This window comes from Bombus vosnesenskii, unplaced genomic scaffold, assembly GCF_011952255.1.
Source record: "Bombus vosnesenskii isolate JDL3184/JDL3185 unplaced genomic scaffold, Bvos_JDL3184-5_v1.1 scf7180000013265, whole genome shotgun sequence".
Lineage (NCBI taxonomy): Eukaryota > Metazoa > Arthropoda > Insecta > Hymenoptera > Apidae > Bombus > Bombus vosnesenskii.
The window spans coordinates 3,048,024-3,063,618 of NW_022882925.1; the positions used below are offsets into that span (position 1 = coordinate 3,048,024).

General features: G+C 36.0%; 1 long non-coding RNA gene across 1 annotated transcript; it reads right to left on the reverse strand.

Annotated features, from left to right (window-relative positions):
* Window positions 1-750: 750 nt before the first annotated feature.
* LOC117243387 lies at window positions 751-6,648 on the reverse strand. The gene is made up of 2 exons (XR_004495445.1): window positions 6,285-6,648; window positions 751-1,977 (listed from the first exon to the last, which is right to left on the reverse strand). It is a non-coding gene; the product is annotated as an uncharacterized LOC117243387 (long non-coding RNA).
* Window positions 6,649-15,595: the final 8,947 nt, after the last annotated feature.

The window sequence follows — 15,595 nt, forward strand, 5'->3', positions numbered from 1 at the left end:
ACAGGTGCGTTTGTCCCGTTTAATTCCCAGCTCGGGCCGATACAGAGAATAATTAACGATCATAACAGACATAACAGGGAATAAAGAATAACAATAAATTGACAAAAAATAACGAGAATAAAGAGAGAGTATCTCTTTTATCTTGGTTACCTTTATCGATATAAAGAAAATCTTTCAAAGTTGAATGAAAATGCAGAATATTGTAATTCATGATTTTTTACCATGAAGTCATTGGCTTCAAGTTTTCAATATTCTAGATGTCTTCTTAGAAGGGACTAGATGTTTTGTCATAAACCAATCGATACATTTATTTTATTCTTTATAAGAAAATATTAAAGTATCTCGACCTAGTTTTGTTGACAACTCTTGAAATTTTATGATCCAATCGACTTTCTTCAAAGTTGGGATGTTCGTTAATAACAATAAAAAGACACAATTGGATCTGAATAATCCAAAAAAGGTTTAAGTTCGTAAAACTTGTCGTATAAAAAATAAAAGGAAAGAATTAAGAATTAAGAATTTATTTCTATGATAGAATTCTTATAAAAATAGGGAAAAAAGAAAAAAAAATGACGAAAGTTTACAAAATCACGATAGAGTCTCGATCTTCGAGTAGATAAATATCTTCCTCAGCTTTAACTAGTGATTAGAATCGTAGGCGATCGTGAAATCTTCTCACAGCAATCTGACTGCAATTACGTGGCACGTGTGTACCCAGTATAGTTGTTTTTCCTTCACTTGTTGCAGAGATTACACGTGTACGCCCTCGGATAGGTCCTAATCTTCGTTTAATTAACTAATTAACCTGTATACATACTGTCTTTTTATTACTCTAACGTTGACTAGCAATACACGGTTTGGCATCGTTAATCGTATCTCTAATTGTTCTCGCCAGTGGCGTAGAGATTGATCATCCATTCGAGGAAAAAGGAGATACGTGAGTATGTGTTGAAGCTGAGATCGCGTTATTGTCACGTTGCTACGTCGATTAATTGATTTTCGACATTTTGATATCGAAGAGAATCGAACGTATATCATTGTGTCAATTTGTCAGAGAAACGCTCGTCGATGCTCGCTGGTTCCATAGTCTCGATTAATTAGAGTATATAATCAGAGAACGATTAATTAGAGCATATCGTTATAAATACAAGGACTATGATAAAGCTTTGAAAGTAACACTTCTAACGAGCAATCAATTAACTTATCGCTGTCTAAACTATTCGAGTATTTTAAGAAATATCGCGATATATTATCCACAGAGTACGGATTTTCTATGCAATTCTATATTTTTACGAACATAGCTCACGATATATAGTATCGATATCTATGCATTTTGTACAAAGATGTATAAAATATCCAAAGTAAAGTATTGCGAATGAAAAGAAACTTTACTTTGGGTTCGTTCGTTTAATCGTGTTTTTATAAAAATCTAAATTTGCATAAACATCCGTAGTCTACCACGAAACTTATTGAGAAACAATCTGCGTAGAGATTCGTGTCACGTACTAAAAATTATATTCCGTATCTTTGATAAATCTTTTGCACATTGCACGCATTCTATGCTGTGTAATTGCCACGAACGTTTTATGACCCGCAGTGCAATTATCGATATCGTGTAATTAAATATTACAAGGCGACAAATCGTATCTTTACAATCCAAATTGTTCCACGCTACTGTATAAATATAAATCCGCTCGCTTTGGTAAAAATTCATTGCAACGTAGATCTACGATATTGATCCTGAGATCAATGGCTCGCGTAGACGAGATCGTTTCCGCGAAAGATTGCCTCGATCATCGACTTCCGGTTGAACTTTCCTCCCCTGGACTCGACGATCGCCACTAGTTGCTGATATCGCTTCCAGGCGGTCACCGAGGCCGCTTCCCCTTCCGGCGTGTTCTTAATCTTGTGATATACGTCCGTACTCCTAACCGCAGCCTCGGAAGTCTGACAAATGCTTTCCGAATCCGGTATCATCTGAAATTTGAGAAAAAAACATTTTTAACTCGCAATTGCTATCGTCGGATCGTAAATCGCTCACAAGACTTCGACACGAGTTATTTAATTTTTAAAGTTGGCTTTTTTAGCTTCTAAATTTTATATTGTTACTAAAATAACCTTGGAAATGGAATGTATATAAAGATTTGCTTCGCTCACTATATATACTAATATAACGAGTATTCTAGATATTTTGTATATTTTTCTGAACTTTTGCACTTTTAGATTGACTAGTAATTTCCTACAACCTAGCAATCTTGAAAATTCTTTTCTCTTAACAAAATTTCCTTAATTCGATATTTCATCCTGTTTCATTCAATTTCTGACTTGGAAAATCTATTTGATCGGATTATAATATACTGTTGTACTTAGGTAAGGTGATTATAAAACATAAAATTGTTAAAGGTCGTAGCAATCAAAGCGTAGTTAAAGTATCTTTTCAAGAGTAAGCCAGATATCCAGACGCTTTTTATATATTACGATTACTCTCTTTTAAAAAGTATATACACTCGCTCGTTCGTCTTTTGTTCTCATTTAAGGTTTCATCTTTGAGAGAGTTACTTCTTACAAACCATTTTAAAAGCTCGTTGCTTTCATTTGCTAAATTGTGCAAGCTCTTAAGCTCGCCAGACATTATTCCATCGGCCGAAAGGGATCTAAATCACCGGGCCGTTCTTTTTACGTCTCAGCCCCAATTAAAATTCACTTTTATTCTGCAAACACGAGCTCAATTGTATTACAATCGTTCCAGTTAATCCTGGAAAATCCTCGCTATTCTCTTCTTAACGTTCTCGTTTCGTTATCCCTCTTTATTTCAACGAATACGCTAAAGTATTACCAATTACCATCTTTCACGGCGGACGATCCTCTCGAAACTCTCGACTTTCCTCGAATTCAAAGTCTCTCCCAGATTAGTTAAGTTACTTCGCCTGAATCCACGCAATTTAAATTCCAGCAACTTGCATTCCTCTTATTAGCTTAGAATTGTCATTCAAAATTGTTATTCATGCTGTATATTAATTTCTTTACTGAACATACGTTTGCACGTTTGTAAGTGTATATTTGAACGTTTTCTAACTATACGTACATGTTTAAATTGGTTAAAAAATTCTAAGAGTATGATTATGACAGTCGTATTACGCTATAATGCTAATAAAATTTCAAAAAGTTTTGCATGAGACGTATAATATATCCGAATATTCAGTTGATAAATGTTCGATAAATATTCAGTGATAAATGATGAAATACTTTGGCGAGCAACGCTGTAATTATTCCCTGAGTAACGTGATGTCACTACAATTTACGACTTAACTTGTGTCCTCTTCAAGAAGATTATTCGACTACGAGTTGAATTCGTATAACTCATTCGGCTAATCTGAACCAGGCTTAAGGCAGCGATTAATTCCCTAACAAATTCTCCGCTATTATTCGGATCGCTCGGCTAATTATTAGCAATTTTCCTAGCTACTGTAATTTGCTCGACACACTGGAAAAGCGGTCGGTTTGATCACGCCTCTCGATCTCTCGTCGCTTGCTCAGGTTGACCGATGTTTGTAGGACGCCGTGTATACAGATGTAACACAAGCCTAAAGCCAGCCCCTCGAAATCAATACTCGGGATTACACTGTTACTAAGGATTCCCATCCCCCATCGCCAGATTCACCCCCGTGTGCCAGCCACTGGCGGGGTTCAATGGCCAAAATACGGGCCTTCGAACGTGTTACACTTTCGAAAACGAACATACACACACGCGCGCGCGCGCGCGCACTACCGTTCGATTGTCTTCGTTTCTCTCTTCTCTTTTCCCTTCCTTTCTTTTTGACCATTCAGAGTTTTCAGAACAACTCGACTCGATTGCGTGGAAAAGCGTTGAAAGCGAATTGCTTTATCTCGACGGTTGCAACTTTTAAAAAGCATTTCACTGTTCCTCGATTCGCTGACCGCTGGAACAGAGTAAGATGGACAGTCGAAAACAATGAAGCTTCGAGTAGCTCTTTTTATTACCCTTTTTATTGCAAATGAAAATGTAGTCGTTTCTTTCGCTGTCTTCTTTTAAACTTATTCGTTTTAGTCGCATCGTTGTAGCAGGACAGTTGCACAGTTAGAATTCTAGATTGAACTTTATAGTCCATAATTTTTGGAAAAGCGGTTTTAATGTTTAACGTTCGAGTTATGTTTCAGGCGAGTAACATTAACATTAAAATACGATGTAATAGTAAAAAATTTATCGAACGTTAATTTTTCTACGTATTACATACGCCACTGTGCAAAGGTATGTGATCCCACGTTTAGTTCTAAGAGAACATAATTTAGTTACAATATTACGAATAATTGACCTGCAACGATTTTATCATTCGTTCTTATTACAATTGTATCTCGTGATACAAAGCTTTCTAAAGCTTCTTATAAATGTCACAAGAAGGCGTTGAATACTGCTTTTAATCATAACTTTCCTATTAAGACACATAGTTTAGCAACATTTATCTGTTGTTAATACAAACTGAGTTAAATATCCACAAACGACTATGTCATATTACACACTCGAGAAACAAATAAAATTCTCATTGTTGTCAAATAGAATACGTTTACATAACAAAAGACAAAAAGTATGTTAATCTAAATATTATCAAGCACTATAGTGCTTAAATATTAATAAGAATTTCTCTATTAACAACGTTATCATCTTGCCAGGTTTGTCAAGATTGAAAAGAAACGAGAATAGTTTAACGTCCGATTTTATGGTAGGAATATCGTCAAAGTTTCTATTTGATCGTCAATAAGATGGAACAATAATTCTGATGAGCTTGTAGCCCAGGAATTGCTACTTTTATGACTGGAAAAAAGTTAGAATATCTTCCCCCTCTATTTACGCTGGAGAAGTTTTAAGCACGGGCTATAGGAAGTTTTGAAAGACTCTGGCAGCCACTTTAACTTTTTCCACTTCCGCTCTGAGCAACGATAAACATTTATCTTCTTCGAAAATTCGCGAACACGAGCGTTTTAACTTGGCTAACAGTCATGGAAGAACAGTTATTCGCCAAATTCCTAGAATATTGTCGACGAAACACACGAACGAGTTAAAATAGGACATTGAGTCTTCATTTATTACGTAAACTCTATTCCATTTTTATTTCGCTCCGCTTTATATTCGAGCATTTGGTCCCTCCTATATCTTTGATTGGTTGTATGAATGTAAATTGATTGAAATAATTAGAGAATTGAGTGTTATGGTTGTATATATTTGTTTAATGATTGTGTCAATTTACAGATACACGATTGTTTGCAAGTGCGTGATAAACTTTGATAATATCAGTTAATTTGACAAGATATACACGATATTCTTCTTTGGCTTTTACGACCATCTGCCTCGTAAATCATTGAGCAAAACGGAGCTGTTTACTAAATAGTATTCAGATTTAAGAATTATGAGATTTAATTTAAATCTATCGACGCTTTAAAAATACTTTTGCTTTGGACTTAAGAAATTTTGCAAGACCACGTAACCCAAAAGGTAACGGTATAAAATCAGTTTAATAACTACGAAAAGTATTTGCATCTATACTTATTTTCAAATAGAACGTCTTTTATTTATCAAGTAATATCTATTATTACTTATGTACTTCATTTTCACAGTACCAAACTTTTGTAGGCACGTATACGAAATTTAACAAGCTTGTAGCTAATTACTTGCTGCAATAAATGTTATAATATATACAGTGCAAATACTTTTTCTAGCCACTGTACAATTATAGGAAAGTAATTTGAAAAAACTTGTAAGACTAATTATTTATCGAGATTTCATAACAGAACGATAAAACCCTATTTCTCTCGTAGTCGATATTTCCAGTGTCGTTTCCCGACGCCTTCGTAGCACAGTCTTAAACTTTCGAGCAGCAATTAACAAGTTTAATTAGCGCTAATTGCGCTATCGAGAGTGAAAAACCTCGATAAACCGCCTAACGGCTAGCAATTAAGCTTTGAACTATACCGACTCTTGATGGAGGATCTCTGCACGTTGGAGCGTATTCTTATCTTTAATACCGACAGCAAAAACATCGATCGAATCGGCCGACCTAGCAGGAAATTAAACGTTCAGATTTAATCGAAGCCTCGCTGAAACAACTACCAATTATCCAACTTCTACGTTCACTTGAGTATAAGATATATTAACATGGAAACTGTCAAGTAACTATTAATTAAATTTCAGAGTTTGACTCAGAGTAAATAGCGGATCAGAGAGCGAAGCTCTGCATTGAATGGCGTCGTCGAGATTTCATCGAACTCACCTCGATTATATCGGCGTCCTGCGCTGCTGCTGCTGCTCTGTCTCGTCTTTCCTCTCGTGGATCCAGTTAGGGAACGGGTTAAGGTCGTTTCTCACGGTGATACTTGCTGCAATTTATCGTGGAAATCGGAGACGGTTGGATGGAACGCCGCGAAAGCGGATTCGGAGCACAGCACGGTCCAAGAGTAACTGAAGAAGGCCAACAAACGGCGACCATCAGCTGGTTTCCCGATTACTTTGCCCCCTCCGTAGCCCATGGGGAACCCACATGTGCCGGCCATATGGGGGGGAAAAAGTTAGTGGAGGGCTCGAGAGACAAACGTGGAGTCCACCTCTTTCGTTTGCACCCTCGATTTCGAGCCCCCGCTTCCGGCCTCTACGCGCGTGCCAACAATTTTTTAAACTTGCAAAGATTTCCTCGGTGCCTCGTGTTACAGTGGAATTCATCACTTACCTGTCCATGGAGATGCAAACAATAGATGTATCGTGTTTCATAACCAGATTGCGAATGCCTATGCTAATTCATATTTTTATCAATGCGATTAAATGATATTTAAGTAGAAATTTGTTTTACGTATTAAGTATTATACCGCGTTGCCGTAAATCTTTAGTAGGTATTAGCATTACATGTTTAATATTATTTGAAATTTTGCTTTAGATATTTTATGCATTTTTTCTTTAATAATTATAAAGTTTCACTTGAATTTTCAACTCTTACACAGGGTATAAGATAATAGAAAAAGTATATGATACGATACAATAATGTTTGATTAAAGGTATGCAAAATCAATTAGTTACGCTTAGAATATAAAAGAACCACGGTTAAGTTATTTTCTTACATTTATAGTCTAATGACTTTGTAAAAGTCTAGTAATTGTTCTAATTACCGATTCGTCATTGATTCGTACATTTTATTACATTTACTGTAAAAATTGGTTAAAGTCACTTCTTACGAGCAATACCATGATAGAGGTCACATAAGTGGATTTAATCATTGCATTAATTAAAATTTAAGGATCAAGCAGGGAAATAACGAATAAAAGTTACATAAACATTACTGGAAGGCATAAATGAATTACATGTTACTTCATCAAGGTGCAAAGAATTTATTATAATGATAAATAACATATATAAAATCTCATTGGACAAATCAGAAAGGATATCATACATTAATCGTGCTTGAAGATTCCAACTATTGCGCGCCTTGTCACTGAGTTGAGCCAAATGGCAATTAACGTCGATTTGCCGATAACTCGCTTGCATAAGTATATCTATGCGCATCTACGATGCAAACACAGGAACGACTAGGTTTACAGACAGTTTAATTAAAGGCTCTGATATCCAGTATAGCAAAGCAGCTCCAAATGGCAGTTTAAACAAACAGAAGTTATCCACACAGAAGGATATTCTGAATCGGACATCGACCCAGGTTCATCTCTAAATGCTATTACGTAACAAGCAAGCTAATCTTTTAATCAAGAATTACCATCAATCAAAACTCTGAATGAGAATTACGTTTACCGACGAACGTGAGAGACGTTTGGACAAATTTTTTGTTCTTTATATACGGTGGTTACAAAAAAGTATTTTTATTTAAAAAAGTATTTTATACTTTGTTGTATCTGTTATAAAATGTATATATTAATTAATTAGATTCAAATATATTAAATTTCGTGTCATTTAGTACTTCCATATGACTAGAGAAAATTGAAATGCTGTCAAAAATGGAATGTAATACCTGTTTAAAAAAGTCGCTTTCTTGGAGAACAAACGTATATGCTAATATTTTTTATAGCCACTGTAATATAATACAATTTGGACGATGGGATATGTTGCTTAATTCTATGGTTCCAGGGCAACTAGCGTCTATTCGAGACACGTACCGCGCATTAATTCCACGTGACAAGCATCCGCAAATGCAAAGCAGAATCAATGTATAATGAAAATTTGGATCATTAGATCAAAGTCATAGTCACGGTAGACAGTCATTTTCAAATTATAGTAACTTCTTTAGTGATCAAACAGAAATATATTTAAAAGTACTCTGATGGATATTTTACAAATATTTCTTTAATTTATAACTTGTCGTAAAATCACTATCTCATTTCCAAGATCTGGATCATCAAACATTCAAATATTAATTATCTCGTCTATGAAAAATTAGAAAAATATTCGAGGGATTCTATCGATATCTCATAAATATTTGCTTCATTTATAATACTACGTACTTTGTGCAGTTATAATTTTTCTATTACTATCCAAGCGGTCCGCAAAGTGATATATTGCGACAAAAGGCAGTGAATTCGCGTGGAGAACGTGTCGGTTCAGCTCGATCTGTCTGCATTCCACGATGTCCACGATATTGTCATGGGGACTTCTGGCAAGCCATTGTGGAACGTCGGGGGAATCGAGTAAATTGGCTGAATTGCCACGTCCGAGAATCGTAACACGTCGATGCAGACACGAGATAAAATCACTCGAATTACAGCGTAGAATAGTTTGGACAGAGATGCTGCTGTTTCCATGCACAATATGCCCGGATCTTCCGGGATCTTTCAGCTATTTCTCAGTGAGAGAAACCGTCCAAATTAATTGTCTCGATTTTTTGAAGGCGAATCAAGTTGCTTCTGAAGCTTATTCCAACAGAGTTAAAATTTATATGTCCCTATATCTACAGGAATTTAATAGCGATCTTAACTCGCACCTCCATATTCATCTATATGAATTTATATTAGTCGTCTCAACCGATTTTATAGAAGCAGAATTTAACACTAAGGCCACTAATTTATAACACGTGCATCTAAATGTATATATTAACATAGACTATTATAAAAGTAAGTAATATGTTAAAAATAAATAGTTACACTTTCGTAATTTTTTCTTACAGAATTTCTTTCTCTTTCTTGTTTTAATTTGTAATCTTTCGTAGAAATGTTGTAGAGTTAAGAGACTACATTCTTGAGGATATGCACGATTTTTCTTTGCAAAACGTTTAAATAGATACACATGTTCTTTCGTGTATTTCCGTTTTGATTCCTCTGGTACAAGTTTTAATACTTTGCTTGTAATCTCAAATAATTGAATGTTCTAGTATCGACGAATCGACATTTCAACGAAGGATAACGTTAATCATCCGTCAGTAATCATCAATTAACATTAAACAACTGCATATTTGTAGCAATTATAAGAACAACAAATGCCAGATTCATAATTGCACCGAGTATGATAATTCCTACCAAGAAAGCAACTAAAAGTTTCTATACCCAGTAAAAATTCTCTGATTCGCTACTACAATCATTTTCCAGCTTAATATGCAGTTCAGGCATATTTCTGCAGGTCTTGAATGTAACGCGAAAGCTATTTCCCTCGCAGCTCGAGAAAAGAGGCAAAGCATGAAGATGTTAAAACACAAAATGCGATGCGTACGCCGGCAATAAAAGTCTCGCGGCCGTAACTACGAAAGTGAAAAGTTTTGTTCAACGACAGATGGTTCCAGCATGTGCAGCGAGTTGCAAGATATTAAAAAAAAAGTTGGACGTTCCCATTGGCGCGATAAAAACCCGGCATAAATTATCACGTGTGTCTCTGTACAAACTTCCATCCGTATATTGTATTATCTCTCTCTCTCTCTCTCTCTTTCGCTCTCTCTCTCTTTCGCTCTCTCTCTCTCTTTCCGTGTAGCATCCTCACGCTAAATTATTTCGTCTGAAATTTAATTATGGAAACTTGAGAAGTTAATTTATACCGACATACTTCTCATCGCGAGCGAGTAGAATTTCGGAACGAATGTTTGTAATAATTTAAACAAAATTACAGACGAAGGACGATACATCGATCAGTTGGGTCAGAAAATTGATTCCATTCGAAATCATCAAATCCCCCAGCTGCGCCTATTCTTTAATGGCCAATCGGCGCGTGCAACATAAAGGCACACGACACCACTCTTACAGCTGCCGGAAGTATACATCTGCTGCCAGCTTCTACTAACCGTGCCGTGAAGCTTGGCCCACCTTTCCACCGCAACGCGGCATTTTTCAACATTGTTTCCTGGTTACTTCGTTTATTTCTCGATATTATTATTCGAAATATTCATTGCCATAATAGTCTATAGACCGTGGATTCTTATCCACTCGTGAGGGATACACATAACATGTGAAAATACAGAAAACATCCAAAATACAGTACTCATTATGGTATTTGGCTTCTGCTTAGATTCCATCTTTCAAATTGTGTTTGTAGAAACATAAAATTGCATAGGTATCTGCGGTCTATGGACAGCGTTTTTCGGTGATCGATATTTTTTTGAAATTCATATTACATAAAAATAGATGGTCAGATTTTATTAAAAGTGTATCTTTATACAGTATGAAAAGTCGTAGGCTACTAGACTATTATAAATAAAAGGAAATCATCGCTGAAAAGAGAAAACACTATATATAAGCCATCAAAAGAAACGGTGTATATATTATTCAACAGCGTCTTTAAATATTTTTAAAATTCCACTGCTAATTTATGCCCAATATTTCCAGGAAAAGCGATAAGAAGATCACCATTGAAAATATCATGAAAGAAGAAAGGTGACTCCCCCTCTCACATTTTGAAAAATCAGAAACATCTGCCAGGAAACAGTGATCTTTGATTAGGGCCCTGGCTCGTGCCACACACCTAGGTTTCTCAATCCTTGGCCGACGAAGCTCGAAACGTTCGGTGAAAGGCAACGAAAATTCCACACAAAGGATCTGCCAAGTTCCGTAACATTAAACGAAATAACTTGGAATTTAAAAAATCGAAAAAATTCAAGAAGCGAGGTAACGCATTCAATTACTCTGACTATCAGCGTGTCCGCTATCAAATATTGAACTAATTAACTTTATGTAGCCGAAGACACGCACGCTTCATCAAATGCGATACGAACAAGGAAACCAACTCGATATCGACAGTCCTGATACTGCAATTGGTCTTGGAAAGAATGTTGGTAACCGGTTCCCAAGTTTAATTAGCACATTACAAGGGTAAATGCATCAGCAGATCTGCCTTCGATCTTTTAAACAAACTTCCTTACCAAGCTTCTGATGGAATTTACCTTTAGTTAACGACGAGGAGTTTATCGTTTGCTTCTTCGTGTTTCATAGCGATAGTATTTACCTTCTTTTTCCAGAAGCCACCAACATCTTCGTCCCTCCGTGGAAGATAAATGAACGCAATTGTGGAGACAACTGCTCGAGATGGGAGAAAAAATTTTCAAGTATGTGCTGCACCTGTAAAACAGTGTATACAATTCTTCAACATCTTAGGTTTATCAGCAGAAACAATTTATCTCTCGTTGCATTGGTCGGTTTGCACTCCCGAAAATCTTTTCTTGATTATTTCAATGTAAATTGATTGAAATAATTACAGGATTGTATATCGTAGCTGTTGTTCATACATTCTTGTACGATAGCCTTTGAAACTATTTTTCTTCTTATCTGTTCGAACATTTTTATAAAGAGTGTTAATTTCATATAAATGAATTGATACAAATTTATCAAATATACATAGTTGATCCAATAGAATCCTTTTATAATTTCAATCTTCTAATCGTTTCGACCAATGTAGTATGCAAAATTATTCAATGAATCCAAGTTTGTAGACTCCGTTTCACTTATTAACCCATGAAACTTTATGTTTTCATCTTTGCTTTCATTCAAATAATTTTACTCATCTGATAAAGCCAGTTCCCTAATCGTTTCAACCAATGTGATATCCAGAACTATTAAAAGGATCCAAGCTTGTAGCATTTCGCTTATTAACTCATGGACTCTGACATTTCCATAATGTCTTTACCGTCGTTCAAATAATCGATCTAACAGAATCGATCCCCTAACTGTTTCAACCAACAAATAGTATCCAAGAATATTTAAAGAATTTAAACGTGCACACTCCGTTTCATTCATCAGCCCATGGAACTCTATATTTCCAGGTTCCAAGCATCTGCCACCAGCTACTTTACACCGCTGACGATATAAAAAAAGATATTAAAAAAAAAACAAACGAAGGAATCCTGATCCCACGAATATTCGTGTCTCAAGTTTTCCAATCGACCTATTCCGGGGAATTCGGTGGCCGATCGGCAGAAACGAGTCTGCTCGCAACCCTTTCTCGTATTTTCACCCCCGCAGCTGACGAACACGGGGATACCACCTGACGGTTCAACCAGGAACAGCTGTTCGCTCCCCTCTCGACCACCCTCTGCCTCCTCGTTCACGGCCACACTGTAGCCAGTCGAAAAAATCGAAACGATTTCGTGTGGAAAAAAAGGCATCAGCCAGCTCGAACACCCGGCAGGATGTTCCCGGGGATGATTAGAGATCGTCGGAATTAAAAGGGGGCGAATTAAACTCGCGAGAATCGTAGGCCAACGGTCAGCACCCTTTTGGATAATTCGATTTTGGATTTTCGACTATAGCGAGATACGCTATAGAATGAATTATGCTATGCAATTGGTTCGTAAATCCTCGTTCATGGTATTATAGCGTTAGCTACAGCGTTTTACAATACACGCAGACACGTAGATTTATATTTATTTATAGATAATCGAATCGAATTAGTTGGTAAATGATCGTGCAGAAGGCGTTTCGAATTCGCGTCTCGGAGTAAAATTTATGAAACAGGCTATTCGAACATTGAATGTCAGATGAGTGGAAAAAGTGATGTTATCGGACTTCGTAAGTCTCGATAGAGATTGCCACGTTCGAACGATAGCAGAAAGTTTCAGAAGCAGTTGTTCGTAACTTTCAATGAAGATTGCAAAGTGGAATGGCAATTCCGAGAACTTGGACGTTGGATTTATTGTCCCCTCTGGGAATTTAAATCCTCTAGATACGTAAGTTTGCGTCTTCTCCAGGAAAATGAAGAAACACGTCCAATTATATTCCAAGGGAGAACTTAAAACTCTCGCAAAGCGTACAAGTAAGATTTATAAATTTTTGAAACAGAAATCGCCAGACGAAGATTTTCGAACGATAATAAAAAGTTTCGGAATAGCGATATCAAAAAATCGAACGTCGTCTGAGAATTTCAATCTTCGAGATACGAGATACGATGTCCTTCGAGAGAATCAAGAAACGTGTCCAATTAGCAGAGCTTAAACTCTTATCTTCGTATATATCCACCAGATCTTCCAATTTTCAACGAGAAATTACTAGATATGATCTTTCCTTGCCGCCCTACAAAATCAGTCTCGTTCATGTGGCAACCGTTGCTGCTCGAAAATGCTACGAAGGTGGTCATCGATTAGAATCGGCGAGAGATTCGAATCGAGGCTAACGGTTTCTTTAATCGATCGCTAATTAAAATCTAGAATAAAGATAAATCAGCATCGGTAAATCTTTGATGGAGGAACGATTCAGTGTGAGAAAGAGCATAGATTCCCTTGGTAACAGCAGCTTGGACGTATTTTCGCCGAACGAACGTCGAAGACAACAAAAGTACCTCGACGGAGCAGATGCATGGCATGTGCTACGAACCGACACCAGATGCCCCATTGGCGTAGAGAGATCCCCAAGGCAAGCTGCCACGATAAACCTGCCCATGGGATCCTTTTCAACCTGGTCGCGTGCCAGATAGAGTCTTCCTATGGGTTCTTCTAGTGTCCACAGCCCACAACCACCGTGATGCTTCCTGGATTTCTCTGTTCTCTTGGATCCCTTCAAAATCTCCATAGTGTACAATGTACACGTTCCTCGACTTCTTCGAGCTGGACAAGCTGAAAGGACGTTCTCTTCGTCTGTTCCTTTGTGGCAGATGAAAAGACAAATTATCCGGAAAATTGTTTTTCGATGACAAACGATCGTTGTTTACAATGTCATCTCTCAAGGTACTGTGCTTGAGAAAAGTATGATATTTCAATACTTACCGTGGAAACCTTTTGTGTACACCGACGGCCATAAGAATTAGGTCAGTTGATGATATTTGATACAAATACATATATGCCTTTCACTTTTATTTTCTACTTATTTTATTATGGATCTGTAATTTTATTCGCGCCACACATACACGTCTTGCCACGTAGAATACTACATGAAATCAAATTCGTTCAATTTTTCCGATAAATATAACGAATAAATGTTCTAATACTTATGGTCAGCAGTGTATGTATTAGACGTGCTATATAAAATATTTTGAGCTTTCGTTAGCACTGTAAAAAACAAACCGCGGATTTTTATGCGTTTATTGAAAATTTGAGCATAAAAAGATGCCTAGAATACACGTAATATGAAAAAATGTAGAAAACATTGAAACTCTTTTCGATATTCGATACAGCACCCTTTACGATATCTAGTAAATTAGACAACCTTCTACGTAAGTTCCATTTTGTAAATTATGTGTATAAAAATGCAAATTCGCATAAATATCCGCAGTCTAATAATGATGCATGATTAATCATCGTAGAATGGAGCTATGAAAAAAAGAGTTTAATTAACTTAGCGCTCGTTTATTTACTGGTCAATGTTATCTACAATGATTTATTGTAAAAGTAACAATAGTCGTATATAAGTTAAAACGATATATTACACATATGTACAAGTGGTGAGTCGATCCTGACTCGATCTCGTGGAAACGTGTTCATCGCGAATATTTAGAGGAAGTTGTCGTTCAGAGGAGGCACGCGATTTCATCTTCACGCTGCGTGATTCATTTTTCCAGCCATTTTTGAATAAGCTCGATTATTAAAGAAAAAAACAGATTCTTTAATATTCGCACAATGTTTCAAATTATCAAAGATAGGGAAAAATGTTCGATGAAAGTGAAAGTTGTTTAATTTCATAAAAGTAATTTAATTAAAGATCTGAATTTCTCTCTTAATTGCCATCTTTAATGGTTTCAATACTGTTATTACACATATTGTTAAATTCGTATTGGAATGTGCAACTAGCTATTAATAATTTTATTCTAAAAAATAGTAATTAAGAACATGGAAAACATTCAAGTATTTCATTAAATTCCCCATTATGGAATCAAACTACTTTTACATGAAATATTCGTTCGCAATTTTATTAGTTACAAAAATAATAGTGCGTCCAGTCGTCCTCGATCTTTACGTTGAAAAATATAAATTATAAGTGGGCTTAAATTATAAGTAAACGTATATATAAAAAATTTAACTGTGCATGAGTCCACAGAATACACATAGTATTTAAAAACACATAAACTGCACGGTAAATACCTAAATATACATAAAGAGTATAAATATTTGTTTCAATATTTAATAAGTGGAAAAGATCTCTTCTCTTCGATTTCATTTTTTAAATCATGTGTGTGAAAGTGTAAATC